The 9764-nt window shown below is 34.0% G+C and overlaps 1 long non-coding RNA gene across 2 annotated transcripts; it reads right to left on the bottom strand.

The window, feature by feature from the left end:
* Positions 1-2352: 2352 nt before the first annotated feature.
* Positions 2353-6079, bottom strand: LOC136228934 (uncharacterized). 2 transcript variants are annotated; one of them, XR_010688890.1, is made up of 5 exons: positions 5824-6079; positions 4193-4357; positions 3879-4050; positions 3126-3261; positions 2353-2725 (listed from the first exon to the last, which is right to left on the bottom strand). It is a non-coding gene; the product is annotated as an uncharacterized lncRNA (long non-coding RNA). The 2 variants fall into 2 exon arrangements; XR_010688889.1 differs by lacking the exon at positions 3126-3261.
* Between the last annotated feature and the right edge of the window lie 3685 nt (positions 6080-9764).

Here is a 9764-nt window from a genome sequence, read left to right on the forward strand (position 1 = left end):
GTTAACGACAGAATCAACATGTCTTCTTAACGGACTCTGGGGGAATGATTACAGACTTGCCAATAACATACTCTGTACATCATTCCGTTATGCAAAGGATTAAATATAATTCTTTAAGAAATTAATTTAATAGGTTGCATACGGCCAGAAGTAGTAAGGACCTAATGGATCACACATAAGACTTGGAACCAAAAGAGAGATGGATATGATTAATAGATGGAAGCCCGATTGAGCCCAGTAAGGCCCAAATCTAAAGAGGGGGCCGAAATTTGTATATAGTGCCAAGGAATTGATTTTATTCCATTAATCCTAATTTGATTAGGATTATGAATTAAATTAATTAAGAGATAATTAAAATAGGAGTTTTAATCACATTAATATTCTCCTATTATTATCCAATTAGGTTATTTATTATTATCCTAAATATATTAGATATATAGTGAGATAATAATTAGGAATCCTTTTCCGAATTGGATTCCTATTAAGTAACCTATTCCTATCTAACTAGGGTTTAGATACAAGCTAATATATATACCCCTCCCCTTAATGAATTTCGACCCATGCATATCCCTTCCCCAAAGTGATTTTCGAAATTGCTAAGAGAGAGAGAGAAAAAGAATTCCATCCCCTAGTTCGTGGACAAGAATTCATACGGCATTCCATCGATTGATTAATCTTATTCATCCCTCTTTCTCCTTGATCTTGTGTTGGTTAATTAGAGACAATCTATTTTGGTTGCATCTCATAAGGGTTGATTTTATCTTAACCTCACCGTGTTAAACTTCGTGGTTGGAATCTCGGAGAAGAATTAGTGGCGCTTCTTTAACAACGGTAGATTGTTCATCGAAAGGTATTCCTTCTTATCCCTCTTTATATGAAATAACGATTAACAGATTCTATGGTTAAAAGGAAATAGGCTAAAAATTTTATATTTCCGCTACTTTACCTTAGCCCTAATTTCCTTCAGTGGTATCAGAGCCATCGTTAAATCCGTTATTTTATATATGAAAATATAGAAGTTTTTCAATAGGATTGAATAAATATTTATGGTTAGGATTAATTGACAAATAGTTTTGATTAATTAATTCTAAAGAAAAATAAAGTTTTGATTAATTGTTAATTAAAACTGATTATGCTTATGTTCCTAATTATTTCGGTTGATAATCATTGTAATAAAATCTATTAGTTTTATAGTTAGGTTGATAAAATTAGTTTTATTAATTCTAAATGATAAAACGAAAATCTATTGTAGTTTTTCCTATTTCTGAAAAACGTTTTAAAATTGTTTTAGAACTGATATATATATATATATAATAATAATAATAATAATAATAATAAACGACAGCAGCCCGAGTCGCGCCTCACGGCGCGACTGGCCGCTGTCGCGTGGCTGCTGTCTCGCGGCAGCAGCCGCGTGCGGTGCAGGGGCGCAGCTGCCGCAAGGCAGCGGCGCCTTGCGTGCCCTAAGGGCTGCTGCCAATAGGCAGCAGCCCGCTCTCGGGCCCGGCCCGATACCCACTTGATTTTGAATGAGTTTAAAATCGTTTGTATTAAATATATATATATATGTTTCAGAGATTAATAGTTTTCTGTTTTGATTATCGAATGAAAAATTCGTTTAAATGTTTGTTTTTACCAATATGTAAATCAAAGTGTTAAATGAATTAAAATCAAAATAATTGGGACGTGCATAATCAACGTTTTATATGGTTATATTAATTTAAGGATTAATATAAAGATACAAAACGATTAGAAGTAAAATTGGATGAAAGTTAATCTGACGAGTTAATGTGATTAACCTAAATATTACATAAGCCGGTTATCACTACAAGAAAATAATTTTTTGGCAACGCAAGTTGTCGTTGCCAAAACTAAATTTGGCAACGACATATCATGTTCTGCAACGACATCCTGTCGTAATGACAAATTCCGTTGCTAAAGATTTCCGCAACGACCTCATTGTTATTGCCAAAAATACGTATTTCGTAACAACTAGAGTATTCCTTTTGCAACAACAAACGATGTTGCTATATATATTTATATTTAGCAACAAGGGTTATCGTTGCAATAAATAGTTTTATGTTTACCAAGAATATGAAGCGTTGTCATATATTTCCTTTTTCACAACAAGAGTTGTCGTTGCCATATTGCATACGTTTAGCAACAACATTGACGTTGCCATATATACAATTGTTTCGCTACAATATCCTGTCGTTGCCATAGAGCCTCATTTTTGGCAATTAACTTGTTGTTGCAAAATAAACAAAACACCTGAATATATATATATATATAATTTCTTTTTATTTGTAAATATACAAATATATATATATAATTCACAATAATTCATCATAGGAAGCTTAATCATTAATAACCATAATTAAATACCAATTCAACATATATTCTTGTAATTTTACATACAGAAAATCCTTATATCTAATTACATTCAAAACTAATCTAATGAATCACCATCACAGTCCAAAAATTATCAAAGATGGCAAAAAACTTGAGTGTGAAGTTCACAAAAAAAAATTATAACCACATGCTAGTAAGCTATACAAAAAAATGGTCTGTTCTCAAGCATAGATCCTCTTTATACTTCAGTTTCATTCAAATTTCTTGTGAGCTTTAACATGATCGGCTATCAACCGGACAACCTCAACTATAACTTGACCACCGTGCTTTCATCATTGGTAAAAAGTACTTAATAATAGTACAACAAAGTTTCCTGTAAAAGAAAATAAATGACGACGTTATCACAAATATGTCAACAAAATTAGAAAAATTGACTAACAATCTTAAAAAGTACTTAATAATAATAGTACAACCAAGTCTCACCCAACACTCTGTGAAGATGCTGCAGTTAGTCAAGGTGAGCCAATTTAATTAAAGACTAAGAAAAAGCAAGACAGAATATGAAGCACATTATTTATTCTCTGGTCTTACAATGGATTCTACATTGATTGTTTAACAAATGAAGCCCTAATTGAGAGACAATAATTTAATTTTTGAACATGAGGCAAAAGAATTCAAGCTTAAAAGCAAGATAGAAACACCCAATAACATGGAGAAAAGAAAATCATAGAACTGTAAAATCAATGAACAATCAGATAAGAGGATGAAGTTACAACAGTATGGGCTGTAATTAATCTCCAAGATATCAACTGGATTCAAATCCGTGAGATCCATAGAAGCATCGAAGAAGGGACTGACGATGTGGCTTCAAGTTCAGGTTAGAACAAGTTACATTTGAAGTGCTTCTTACTACAAATATTAAAATGATTGTTGTATTAGGCTAAATCAACACTAAATCAAATAAATGAAATAAGTGTAGTGGTCATTCTCTGGTTTATCAATGTCTTAAATGAGACATCCTATGTTTCTCATATTTAGAAATATCCCTTTCGTTTTCAATTAATAGGAGGAATACATGAAAGTTGCAAATTATTCTATTCTAATAATCCCTTATATTAGATGCTACACGAAATATTCAATTAGTAGGTAAACCCAGTTCTAAAATATAATCTACTCATTACGTCTATAAAGCCAAGTGAGAGACAGACCGGCGGAGAGTAAGTTTAGTTAAGTTTAAAAAATAAAAACTTTAAAAAATATAGATGGTAATTTGATTCAGTTAACCGAACTGTCAAAAAAATTAGAACCGAACCAAACTGAAATAGAGTTTGGTTCGATTGGTTTCATTGGTTTTTTAGTTTTCGATTCGGTTCTGCTCATCCTTAATCCCATTAACACGCTGTTAAAACACCTCTACGTTCTCTTATTACATACAACCTATGGGTGTGATATATAATTCAAAATTTATTAAATAAATAAAATAAATGAGAAATTATAGAAATAAAAAAAATTCTTATATTCCAAACCTTGAACAATTAGAATTCAGAGTTCCTTTCCAGAATGTTTGAGCCTTCCGGAAGAATCCCCACTTACTCCATGTGCCGATTACCTGTATGGCTACGTACCAAACACCCAATTTTAACGAAAGTTTTGGATTTTTTTGCTTCGTAAGTTGAACTTTACAGTTAAAATGCAATCCTGTATAAACACAAAAAAAAAACTTAATCGAAAAATTAACTAAGAATTTATGAAACAAATTCTCATATGAAGTTTAAATTCACAAAAAAAAAAAAACTCTATCAATTAAAAATAACTTAAAACAAACGATAAGTTATGGTACCTGTGTTCTTAATTCAGCTATATCTGGTTCTAAAATCTCCACTGCCGCAGGTTGATGTCGAGATGAAGAAAGTAGTCTAGTAATCAGTACCTCAAGATCAGAGCACTAGTAAGTTTGAAACTTTATAATTGCAGAACAACAAATCATGCCCGTTAACTTTAACCTCTAGGAAAAGAAAAATAAGCCAAATTAAAAGGGAGAAAGTAAAAGAAAATGTATGATTAGGTATCAAGCAGAACTAATAAAAATGGAGATTTTCTCAACATTGGGGATAAGGAAAGAATATGCAAAGCATATGAATAAAATATAAGGCTTAAATTAAGAGTGGAAATTGCAAATGTTAATTGCACTCAACTATCGCTAATATCTCAGTTTTTAATCATCTCAAAAAGGAGCCAATATGATTTTTAGTAATCAGTACCTCAAGATCAGAGCACTAGAAGTGCATAACCATCTGAATCTAGTTGGTCTTTGTCATAGTTACAAATATATACAACTGTGACAACACTTAATTAGCATAATCTTAGACATTCATTGACTTTCCTAGTTTAACTTTAAACTCTTGTATAAATAAGTGTATCGTTCTAATGGAATTCACAACATTCTTCTCATTCTCTCAATTGTTTCTACATGGTATTACAATTCCTCTTGTGAGCAACCTTTCCTTAGTTCAAAACTTTTTTGCTCCTTTACAAATTTGCCCAGTGACCAGACATTTGGGGAAATAGGACTCCAACTTTAATTTAGTTTAACCGTCATTCCCAAAAGGAAGCCCCTGATCCGATAAGATTTCCCATAAATTTGGATGACCATCTGATAGGCAAGTGGCCTCTACATGCCGCCACCCTCTCTGACACCGTCTCCATGACAATTAACATTCAGTTTATAATAAAATATTTAAAGAAATTTATGCAAATATGACAACTATATGAACAAGGGTAAAATATGCCGAATAAAACACATAATAAGCAAGAAGAATTATGTAAAGACATGATATATAGGCTGCACATAGTATATTAAAGCAATCAACAAGCACATAGAAAATGCCATCAACCAAAAATATAGACAAATGATACTAACAACAAGAAATCACGATTTTGCAGAGACAGAAACATGAATGTTTTATCAAACCAGTTTATAACAAATGGAACCTAAACACCGGATAGTAATGATATTGCAGCAAGAAAGATTATTAGAATCCAATTGAATCTGCTTTGGGTCATAGAAAATTCAAATCCTTCATTGTAATTAACTTCCACGTTCCAGTCTTTTAGCCTCAAAGCCTTCAAAAAAGTTTCAACATTAACCGATAATACACAGTATAAACTCATTACGAAACCTTAACTTAATTCTCTAAAAAAAACTTATGGAAAGAAAAAACCCCAAACATTTTACCCTAACTTATCACCCAAATAGATAGAACAATCACATTAGCATACTAATTAAATCAATTACCAAACATATTAGAGTAACCAAAACCAAATGCCCAGTTGCAAACAAAATGATATTAGATACATGATTATAAAAGGCTAAGCAATTAACACCAGTTAACCAAAATTAATTTAGGGGAAACATAATCCAAATCGAAACAAAACAAAGGAGAACAAGGATTGTTCTTTTTTCAAACTAACCTGGTAGTTATTGTTATGATGAATAACTGTACAGTACCAGAGGCGCAAAGGGGGAGATCGGAGAGAGGAAAATGGAGAGAGAGGAGGAGAAAGAGCAAGATGTATTAGGCTGGAAGAGAGCTTCAACCATCAAGGCGGGAAGAAAGTGCTGACTATCTGAGGAAGTTTTGGGTAAAGGGTGCCAAAGGGGATCTGGTTCTGGGTTGTTGAGGACGGATGAGGGCATCGGTTCCAAGGAAGTTCTCAATGGGGGACGAGTACTCATCTGAGAAAATGTCTTTCTTTTTTTCTTTATTGAAAAACGTGCATATTTTTAATAATTAAATTAATTACATTATATTTTTAATGTTTGGCAATGTCAAGCCATTGTAGCCATTAATTAATTTTTAAACGCAACAACAAACTGTCGTTGTTATATATGTCTTACTTTACTGCAACAACAACGTTGTTGCCAAACATAATGCTTGAATTCCTAATTCCCGCCTCTGCGAAAAGAATGTGGAGGGAACGCAAAAAAAAAATGGGGGGAAATTATTTAGGCAAATTATATTTCATAACGACGTAAAAATGTTTGTTACCAAAAATATGTTTTGCAACGACAAACTATGTAGCTATACATACTAATGTATTTATTTTTTAATTAATATAATAAAATTTTACGACAACAACATGAGGTCGTTGCTGTAACTTCTTCCATATACCGCAACAACACGGTGTCGTTGCCGTAAATGGACACATTTACAGCATCGACAGTTATTTGTAGCTGTAAATGAAATAATATATCGCAACGAATGTCTTGTTGCAAAAAATGCTACCTATTTTAGAAATTTCTTGCCTCGCGATTTTCTTTAAAGGAGGGCGTAGAGACATTTACTGCAACAACCTTTGGCAAAGACCAAAGTATTTTCGTTACTAAAGCAACTTTTTGGCAACGTTTTTTGTTGTCGTTGCCAAAACCTTGTTGCCAAAAAACGATTTTCTCAACCAATTAAATTTATTTAATTGAGTCTATGCATGTTTGGAGTTATGGACATATTTGGACCCTTTTTTAGTCTTTTGGTATTTTTGAAATAGGGCATGCGCGTCCTGCCTTTCTACTATCTATTGTAATTTCTCCTCTCATCTGATTCCCTTCAATTCAATTGAAGTTTTCTTATAGTAGTATAGAAATTAAAATGTAATTTCAAGGCGCCATGGAGAAGACGGATGACCTAAAGAGAAATATGTAATAGTTAGTATTTCCTTAGGTTTGGCCTTTTATTCCGTCTCTGGCTCGACGGAATAATTTAGATGATGTGTCCATAATGCCAATGTATGTGAATGTATGTATGTCTGATGTATGCTAAAGCAAATCAAGACTAAGTTAGATTATGAGACTTAAATAAAATCCCTCATTAAAAGTTAAGTAAATAAGTAAGTTATTAAAATCGGTTGCCCCTCCCTAATATTATAATTCAGCCGGCAGTACTGGGGCCTTTGAGGTTGTTGAGTAAACTCAAGCTCGGGGTCTTATGGTAACACCTGAATTATCGAAAATCATTTTTCATGAATATGGGGTAATACTTAAATTAGATTATGATAATTGGATGAGTAAACTCATGTTGTCATAAACTAATGGGCAAAACGGTTGGGATTAATATGAATAACATATTAGTTACTAATGTGGTTAGTAACCCAATAACCTAGGAATCACATTAGAGATGTGATTGATTATATGAATCTACCTAATGAATGAGACTAGCTTGTTGAGTAAACTCAAGGCGAAATCTCAGGAGTTAGGATCCTAGCTCACTAAAGGATTTGTGAAATTCTTTGAATTAATATGGAGGGTTATTAATTTGGCAAAATAGTGGGAGCAATCTGAAATAAATTAAAAGGCCTATAATTTTAGATTGTTAAACTTTAAAGCAAATGAATGACATACGTTTACTCTTTCTCACTCTCAGGTTTTGTTTAAACACACACTCTTAAAATCATGACTAAAACCAATCTGCAAAATATCCTTACCGATAACAAATTGAATGGTTCAAACTTCACCGACTGGTTTCGTAACCTCAAAATTGTTTTGAAGTTCGAGAAAATTGGGTATGTACTTGATACATCGATACCCCCTGTCCCTGAAGATGATGCTCCCATCGAGGAAATTGATGCTTATCAGAAGCACAAGGCTGATGATGATCATGCCGCTTGCATCATACTTGCATCGATGACGTCGGAATTACAAAGGTAACATGAGGAGATGAATGCCTATTCCATCATCATGCACCTAAAGGAATTGTTTGGGAAACAAACCAGGTGCGAACGCTACGAGATATCAAAATTGTTATATCGTTGCAGGATGCAAGAGGGCACATCTGTCATGACACATTGTGTCAAGATGATAGGCTATATTACCAAACTTTCTAGTATTGGATTTGTGATGGACAACGAAATAAGTACAGACTTGGCTCTTCAGTCCCTCCCAGAGAGTTATTCACAGTTCATCATGAACTACCAAATGAATGACTTGCAAACCTCTCTTGAAGAGCTTGCAAACATGCTCAAATCAGTTGAGCCCAATATGAAGAAAGACAAGGCCATACCGGCTCTTGTAATCGAGGGATCGAAGAAAAGAAAAGGGAACTTTCCCAATTCTAAACATCCCAAGAAAGGTAAGAAAGATGTGTCCAAGGGAAAGGAAGTTAAGAAGCCCAAATGAGAGTGCCACTTCTGTGGTAAAGACGGGCATTGGAAGAGAAACTGCAAGGAGTATCTAGCCACCCTCAAGAAGGGAAAAGGCGGTGCTTCTACGTCTGGTATGTTCTATATTGAAATAAATACGGTTTCATTGTCTGAATCTTGGGTACTTGATACCGGATGTGGATCTCATATTTGTACAAATATGCAGGAGCTAAAACAGACTAAGGAACTAAAGAAAGGAAGCATAAACTTGCGAGTGGGAAATGGAGCAAGAGTTGCCGCCCTCGCAATTAGAGATTATGTTTTACTTTTGCCCTCTGGGCTTGTAATAGAATTAAGGAATTGTTTATACGTTCCTGAGATGTCTCGTAACATTATTTCTATTAGCCGTCTCGTTGACGACGGTTTCCATATTTCAATAAAGAACAATAGTTGCAATTTTTATAAAGATTCGATCTTTTATTTTTCAGGAGTATCACAAAATGGGATTTATGTGTTAGATGATAAAACTCTTGTTTTTGCAATTGATACCAAAAGACATAAGCTAGATAATTCAACTTACTTGTGGCATTGTCGTTTAGGCCATATAAACAAGAGACGCATGCTAAAGCTACATTCAGATGGGCTTATAGATCCAATCGATTCTGAATCATTGGAAACATGCGAATCATGTTTAAAAGGTAAAATGACAAAGACACCCTTTAGCAATAAAGGTGGGCGTGTATCAGACACTCTAGAACTCATTCATTCAGATGTATGTGGTCCTATGTCAGTCCAAGCAAGAGGAGGATTCAGATACTTCATTAGCTTCATAGATGACCATACTCGCTATGGTTATATCTACTTGATGAGGCACAAATCAGAAGCTTTTGACAAGTTCAAATGCTTCAAGAATGAAGTGGAAAATCAATTAGGAAAGAAAATAAAAACACTTCGATCTGATCGAGGTGGCGAATATCTTTCTGATGATTTTCTGAATTATCTAGCTGAATGTGGGATATGCTCACAATGGACACCTCCCTATACGCCACAACACAATGGTGTATCCGAGAGGAGAAACCGTACCCTATTAGATATGGTACGATCCATGATGAGCATGTCCTTACTTCCAAAGACGTTCTGGGGCTATGCCTTAGAAACTGCCCTCTTCACCCTAAATCGAGTACCAACTAAATCCGCTAGTTCCACGCTATATGAATTGTTCGTTGGTAGAAAACCCGCGTTCTCTTTCATGAGAGTATGGGGTTGTTCAGCATATGTCA

Source organism: Euphorbia lathyris, chromosome 5 (assembly GCF_963576675.1).
Source record: "Euphorbia lathyris chromosome 5, ddEupLath1.1, whole genome shotgun sequence".
NCBI lineage: Eukaryota > Viridiplantae > Streptophyta > Magnoliopsida > Malpighiales > Euphorbiaceae > Euphorbia > Euphorbia lathyris.